Consider the following 7,592-nt stretch of genomic DNA (forward strand, 5'->3'; position numbering starts at 1 on the left):
TCCCTATGATATCTGTATTTTATAGATAAAAAGATTGCAGATTAGAGTCTTCAAATATCATAAAAAAGCACAGAGTATCAACAGGAGGGCTCTGACGTATCTAGCATAGCTCTTATAATATGATATTAAAAATGTATTTTGCCTTTTCTTTTAGATTCTGATCTTTAGGAGGAAAGGAGCCATATATTTGCTTTTCTAATCATTATATAAATATGGCCCAATACAAGGCAGGTTCACAATATTCACAAAGTATTTGTTAAACAAATAACTAGTTGGGAAACACTTAACATTTCTTTTAAATATTACTTATGTAGGTAGATCAAATGTTGTGCTGTGCATTAAATTTTTCATATTTATAAAATATATAATTCCAAAAATTCCATATAGATTTCATTGTTTTGTTAGCTGGCTGTTTATGCACCTGTCTTCTTTGAAAGGCCTTTGTTGAACAGTGACTACACACCAGAATATCTCCAAATGCACTTCTCATGTTCTCCTTTTCCCTACCCAAAACTCTGACAGTAACCACTCTTCTGACTTTAACCACTGTATGTAGTTTTATCTGTTTCTGAATTTTATGTAAATGAATCAAAAAGTGCATACAGCTTCTTTCTCTCCATGTTATGTTTGCAAAAGCCATCTATGTTGTTGGAAGCAGTATTTTGCAGTATTGTGGTTGTTGCTCTGTAGATGCCCACTGCTTGGATATAAAACAATAATATAATATTTTTTTCCTATTTCTGTCTAATGCAAAGAGTGTTCTTATGAGCAATTGTGATCTTACTCTTTAATTAATTAATTAATTTTCATTTAATTTGGATGGGGGGAGCAAGAACCCATCCTCGGGTTCATTCCCCAAATGCCCACAGTAGTTAGGGCCGGGCTAAGCTAAGGTCAGAAAAGTCTGCAAATCAATCTAGATCTCCCATGTCTGTTGGTGTGGATGCAAGTACTTGAACCATCATTTGCTGCCTCCAGGCTGTGCATCAGCAAGAAGCTGGATCAGAAGTTGGGTCAGAGCCGCAACTTGAAGCAAGTACTCTGATTTGAAATGTGGGTGTTCCTGAGTGGCCTCTTAACCATGGTGCCAAACAACTACCTGGTGTGTTCTAACTTTTATTGAACATACATAAGCATTTCTGTTAGCACATTCTTACATCTGGAATTTCTGGCCATAGTGTTTGTATGTGATAGGCTTCAGTATAATCTGGTGAAAAGCTGCCCAAAGTTATCAAAATGAATGTACATTCATACCAGCCACGTATGAGAATTTCAGTTGCTCTATTTATCTGTAAACATTTAACTACTGGATTTTTCAGTTTAGCTAATTTATTTGGTATGCCATGATATCTTATTATAATTTGATTTTTATTTTCTCTATAAAATGATTTGAAACATGAATATTAGTCATTTAGATATACCTTTTTATTGGTTCTTCATCTTTGTTATTAACTTTCTGAAACTATTTACATATTCAAACAAATGTTCCTGTACTCCAGAGTCATGAATATAGTTGCCTATATTTTCTAGAAGCTTCTTCTAAAATTTACTCAGAATTTATTTTTATCTATATGATTTCCCTTTTATTCATCTTCACATGTATTTTCTTGACAGCATCTAACAGCAAGCCTGACACAGTAAATAAATGTTATATGTGAGATAAATGTAAGTAATCTATGTTAGTCTAACTCTATGTATATGAAGAGTGGTTAGAAGAAATGTGAAATAAACCCAAATGTGCAAACATTAACTCATTGATTTTTATCATCCATAAAAGAAGAAATGCAACTAATTCACCAGACAACAAAACAGGAGCATTAAGTTACATTACACAAAAATTGCCTTATATTTTCTTGATGTGATATTATAATTTATTCAAATATCAAGCCTGTGAGAAGAAAATTATTATTATCTGAGATGAACTGAATTGTGTCTCACCCCAGTTTCACAAGGAGCTCATACTTTGAAATAGGACCTTTGGGAGATAATTAGGTTTGGAGAAGATCATTAGGGTGGGGCCTTTGTGATGAGATTAGTGAGTTTATAAGAGGAGGAAGAGAGGGAGAACTCTTTCAATATACGCAAAAAGCAGTCATTGAGGACACAATGAGATGGCAGCTTATGGTGAGAAGTCTCAGAATAAAATGGTCTTTTTTAGCACTTTGATCTTGGTCTTTCCAGCCTCCAAACTGAGAAATACATTTGTGTTGTTAAGCCACCTAATCTATGTTATTTTGTTATTATAGTCTGAGCAAACTCTGATGTCACTTGGGAAATACTCTCAAGCAACTTAAAAAACAGAGCGAACAAAATGCCTGAGAATCTTCCCTTTTTATTTTATCTCTTTTTTAAAAAAAATAATACAGGGCATCGGCTGGCGCCACGACTCACTAGGCTAATCCTCCGCCTGTGGCGCAGGCCCCCCGGGTTCTAGTCCTGGTCAGGGCGCTGGATTCTGTCCCAGTTGCTCCTCTTCCAGTCCAGCTCTCTGCTGTGGCCTGGGAGTACAGTGGAGGATGGCCCAGGTCCTTGGGCCCTGCACCGGCATGGGGGACCAGGAGGAAGCACCTGGCTCCTGGCCACTTTTGGGGTGAACCAATGGAAAAAGGAAGATCTTTCTCTCTGTCTCTCTCTCTTACTGTCTAACTCTGCCTGTCAAAAAAAATAATAATAATACAGGTAATCATCATTTCTTAGCAAGTCATAAAAATGAGGAAATCTTAGCTACAATTATAAAAAGAAAGCAATTCAATTGTTAACTATGGAAAAACAAAGGGAATTTAGCTGTGAAAATAAACCGTTTTGTAATATACAGAAAAGCATCTTACAAAAATAAACAGCATTCTTAGCAAAAGATGTAAAACAAAGAGTAGAACTCTTCTTCAAAACAAAGAAAAAGAGAAGCTTCCACTGAACAGAAAAATGTGCAACTAGAAAAACAAAACAAGCTCAGCATCTAGTCTTCTGGGAAAAGAAATTGCAAACAAACAAGAAAGTTTAGAAAGAAGACATATTTGGCCTTTGCCTTTTAAATAATGCCTTGGTATTACACTGCATTTAGTTCTCACTATAAAAAACTTATCTAACCCAAGTTAATTACATTTCCAATGATAGTTGTGAGAGCAATTGCCAAGATTTACTACATAAATGACATATAAATTTAGTTGCAGAATAATTAAGTCAGAATTTGAGTCCATACATTAAGCAATGAAAGCATAATTACATTCTTATGGATGCTTAAAACTTCACTTGCAATTCTTTAAAAAATGGGTTCAACACAAATTCAGACTGTATTCACTTTCATTTACGATTTCTTTTTTTCCAATTCCAATATAAAAATGCAAACTATAATTTCGGTAGTGCTTTATAGGCCATAGTACTTTTTTTTTTTTAAGATATTGGAACATCTTTGTACATTTCATGCTAATAGTGGTACCAAGAAGGGCTTCGGAGATTGAGACTAGAGCAAGAGGTTTTGGCCTCACAGTGAACCCCGTCCGTGACTCCTCTGGCTTCCTAGATGGCTGTTGTATTAAAGCAAAAGATGACCTTCCCCATCAATGCAGACAAGTCTGGAATTTCTAGGCAGATTATCTCCCTTAAATTCTTCCTACATAAATACATCAGAAGCTGGCATTCTGGTTAATATTCCAATGAAATATAGAAACAAATGTTTCCTCACTAAGTTACCCATAGACCTGATACATTTCATTTTTAAAATTCTACACTTCTAGAACCAGTATTTTGACATAGCTCATTAAGCCCCTACCTACAATGCTCCCATCCCAAATGAGATATTTGAGTCCCAGCTGCTCCACTCCCAAGCCAGCTCCCTGCTAATGCACCTGGGAAAGCAACAGAAGATGGCTCAAGCAGTTGGGATGGGGGTACCCACATGAGAGACTCAGATGGAGTTCCAGGCTTCTGGTTTCATCCCGGCCAATCTCAGCTGTTGCTGCTATTTGGGGAGTGAACCAGTGCATGGAGGATCTCTATCTCTATGCCTTTTGGAGTATTAAAAAATAAATATTTTAAAATGTTTATATTTCTTACCATTATTATTTTCCAGAGAATAAGATGCACTTTATAGTCATCACTTGACCATATTCTCTTATCACTGGTGTTTCACCTCCTACAGAGTCCTGGTCCCACAACACAGGACATGGAGCAGGAGTTTCTAATCCAGAGTAGGAAATTTTAGAGCTCATATTGACTGCCACGGGTTGATAACTAATTTTTCTTTCACCCTGAAAAGGAATCTCAGCTATTTAATTAGTATATAACAAGATTGATTAAGCAATGCAGTGTCAATTAACACATTTAATGTGGAGGAAGATGATATCTAGCACTTAATTGATATCATGTTATTCTTAAAAGTTATATGATGAATATGAATAAAGCTAGCTAATAATTTACTTTTCCATTCCTCTCACTTGACTACCTCACAGCTAAATTTTTCTATCTATCCTGACTCTGAAGTCTCATTTACTGTTTCTCCTAACAACCAATTTCTATTTAATCATGTTCAAGATCAGACTTATGGGGTGGGGGTGGGAGTAGGGGTGGGAAGAGAATAATGGTGATACCTGAATCACAAAGTAAAAAGGCAAAAAAAAAAAAAAAAAGCCAAGGATGGAATCTGTTTGCTTTCTCTACATACAACTGACTGTGATTAACATTATGAATGCGTTACTGAGAGTTGAGTCAATCTCTTTATCCATGAAGGATCCTTGTTATCCTAAGCATGCTTCTCAATTCAGCAGTACAGTCATCACCTGGGAGTTTATCAGCAAACTTTCTTCTTTTTTTTTTAAGATTTATTTATTTATTTATTTGACAGGTAGAGTTACAGACAGTAAGAGAGAGAGAGAAAGGTCTTCTTTCCATTGGCTCACTCCCCAAATGTCCGCAACAGCCGGTGCTGTGCCAATCCGAAGCCAGGAGCCAGTTGCTTCCTCCTGGTCTCCCATGCAGATGCAGTGGCCCAAGCACCTGGGCCATCCTCCACTGCCTTCCCGGGCCACAGCAGAGAGCTGGACTGGAAGAGGAGCAACCGGGACTAGAACCCGGTGCCCATATGGGATGCCAGCGCTGCAGGGGCCGGGCCCAATCAGCAAATGTTCTAGCCCTACCATAGATTAATGAAGATATGCATTTTGCAAGATTTCCCAGGTGACTCAGCTGAATGAGTTTTGCGAAACTCAACTCTTCACATCATTGTCAGTGGCTTACTGATGGAGTCTCATCATTCACCATAAAGAGGCAAGGAAAAAAGTGCTTAGTAGTCATTTCTCCAGCAGTAGACAACCTACTTTGTCCCTAAATCTCCCAAGCACAGTATCATTGCCCCTAGCTGAGTCATCACTTGTGATTTTTGTTTTGACATTATGTATAATTGAGACATTAAAGATATGACTAAGCCTGGAAGTAAAGATCAATGTTTCTTCTTTTCCCTTCTGTTTTTCATCTCTACAAAGGCCCTGAATGATGCATTACAAATTAATTCAACAAATATCTTGGAACACCTACTCCAGTCATACATTGCTCCTGGACTGGAGATCCTACCCTGCAGAATTCACAGTCTATCCTGGGAAGTCTTGGGAGTCCATGTGGTTACTTTGCCTGAAAAGTAATATTTCTCAGAAGGGAAATCCAAGCTGGAATTTTAGGATATGAAGCTCCTTCCAAAAGTTCATGGAAAAGGAAATTGAAGCATGATTTAATTTTTTTTTAAAATTGAAATCCATGGCGCCAAATCCATGCAGAATTTGAGCCAGATTGGGAGCATATATAAGGCAGGAGGTATCAAAACTTCTAAGGTTTCTGAATATAAGTCTTCAAAAAGATCATGGCAATCACACATAAGGAAATTTTCATGGATTTCAAAATTTTTGCACCAAAATAAATTTGCCTTTTAACTCAACTTTCCATGAATTTTGAAGCTCCCTCATATGTTCAGGAGAAGGGGTTCCCAGAGAGAGACTGTAGTCCAAGAGAAAGACTATTTCTCACCCTTTGCTGTTGTAACACTCAGTATAACCCTTGACAGAGTAACCACTTAACACAATGTAAGTTACTTGAATAATAAAATATGCTTAACATTCCAATTCACATTACTGTTTACTTTGGATTTTAGGGATTATTTTCTAAATTCAAGTATTTTTTATTTCACTTTTCTTTTTATGTTCCATTTTGTTTCCTTATGAGAAGAGGGAAGGAAGAAAGTTTTTCTATAAATACGTGATTAATTATAACTGTAGCCAATGTGTGGATAATGAATCTGCTAAATCGTTCAGCCTTCTCCATCATAGAAGATAGAGACTGGGACAAAAGAATGTTCTTGATTTTGGAACACAGAAGTGAAAAAGCCATAGTCCTGATGACTCCCCAAGCTATGTTAGGGTTTGAGTCTGAGACGCAAGCCTCGGTACTGAGCAGCACACTCTTGGGAGGAAGCATGGACCTTCCTGAAGGCTACAATCATGGAGTCCAGCTTTCCGATTCTCAGAGGCACTGCTTGAAGAGTGAGAAGGGAAACTTCAGGACAGCTAAAGGGAAATACTCATTCACCCAGCAGAGCTGTTTTTCAGTTGTTAGATCCAATAGGCAGCACCCACTAAGAATGTAATTAGGATCACATTTAAGATAATGTACAATCAATCAATGGGACTCAAAGTGTTGGATCATATCTCACAATCACAACTGTATTCATGTCCTTTATTTTACCTAGATTCAAAGACTCATTAACTGTCCAAGGCTATTCCTATAATCACTTGGCAGATGAGGAACTGAAGCTCAAAATGGGGGGATGGGGTAAACTTGCACAAAATCACCTATCTTTTAAGGGGCAGAATCAGATAAAAATTTGAGTGTTACTACTAATTGATTAGTAAAGTTTGGGGGGGAGGGCAGATCACAGAGAATGAGGGAAGGGAGAAGTCCCCCGACCCATCAGATATGAGAGAAGGGAGAAATCCCCCTGGCCCATCTCCTTTTCAGTATTCCTCTAATGGAAGTGACTATCACAAGGATTCAAGCTTTATCAGGGCAGACTACGAGGTCTTGGGAGATGTTAAGAGGTGATTCAGGGACAAATACCACTTGTTCTCCTTGATAGGTGACAACTAACTGAGCACCAAAAAGGAAACCTGTTAAAGTGAAATGAACACTATGAGAAATGGTGACTTGATCAGCCCTCACCCTGACTGTTGATGAGCAGCTTAATATGTTATCCCTCTTAGTATTTTTTTTGTTTGTTCTACTTAATACTTTTGGTTGAATACTGTAATCAATACACAATTCTTCTTAAGTGCTGAAACTTAAGTGAAAAGTGATCACTGTTAAATATGAGTGGGAATAAGAGAGGAAAGAGATGTGCAATTCGGGACATGCTCAAGCTGACTTACCTCAAACAGTAGAGTTAGAAACATACCAGGGGATTCGAATTCAATCCCATCGAGGTGGCATGTACCAATGCCATCTCACTAGTCCCAGTGATCAATTTCTGTTCACAATTGATCGTAATGATAGGACTAAGAACCAAAGGGATCACATAAACAAGAATAGTGTCTGCAAATACTAGCTGATAGAAT

Source organism: Oryctolagus cuniculus, chromosome 20 (genome assembly GCF_964237555.1).
Source record: "Oryctolagus cuniculus chromosome 20, mOryCun1.1, whole genome shotgun sequence".
Lineage (NCBI taxonomy): Eukaryota > Metazoa > Chordata > Mammalia > Lagomorpha > Leporidae > Oryctolagus > Oryctolagus cuniculus.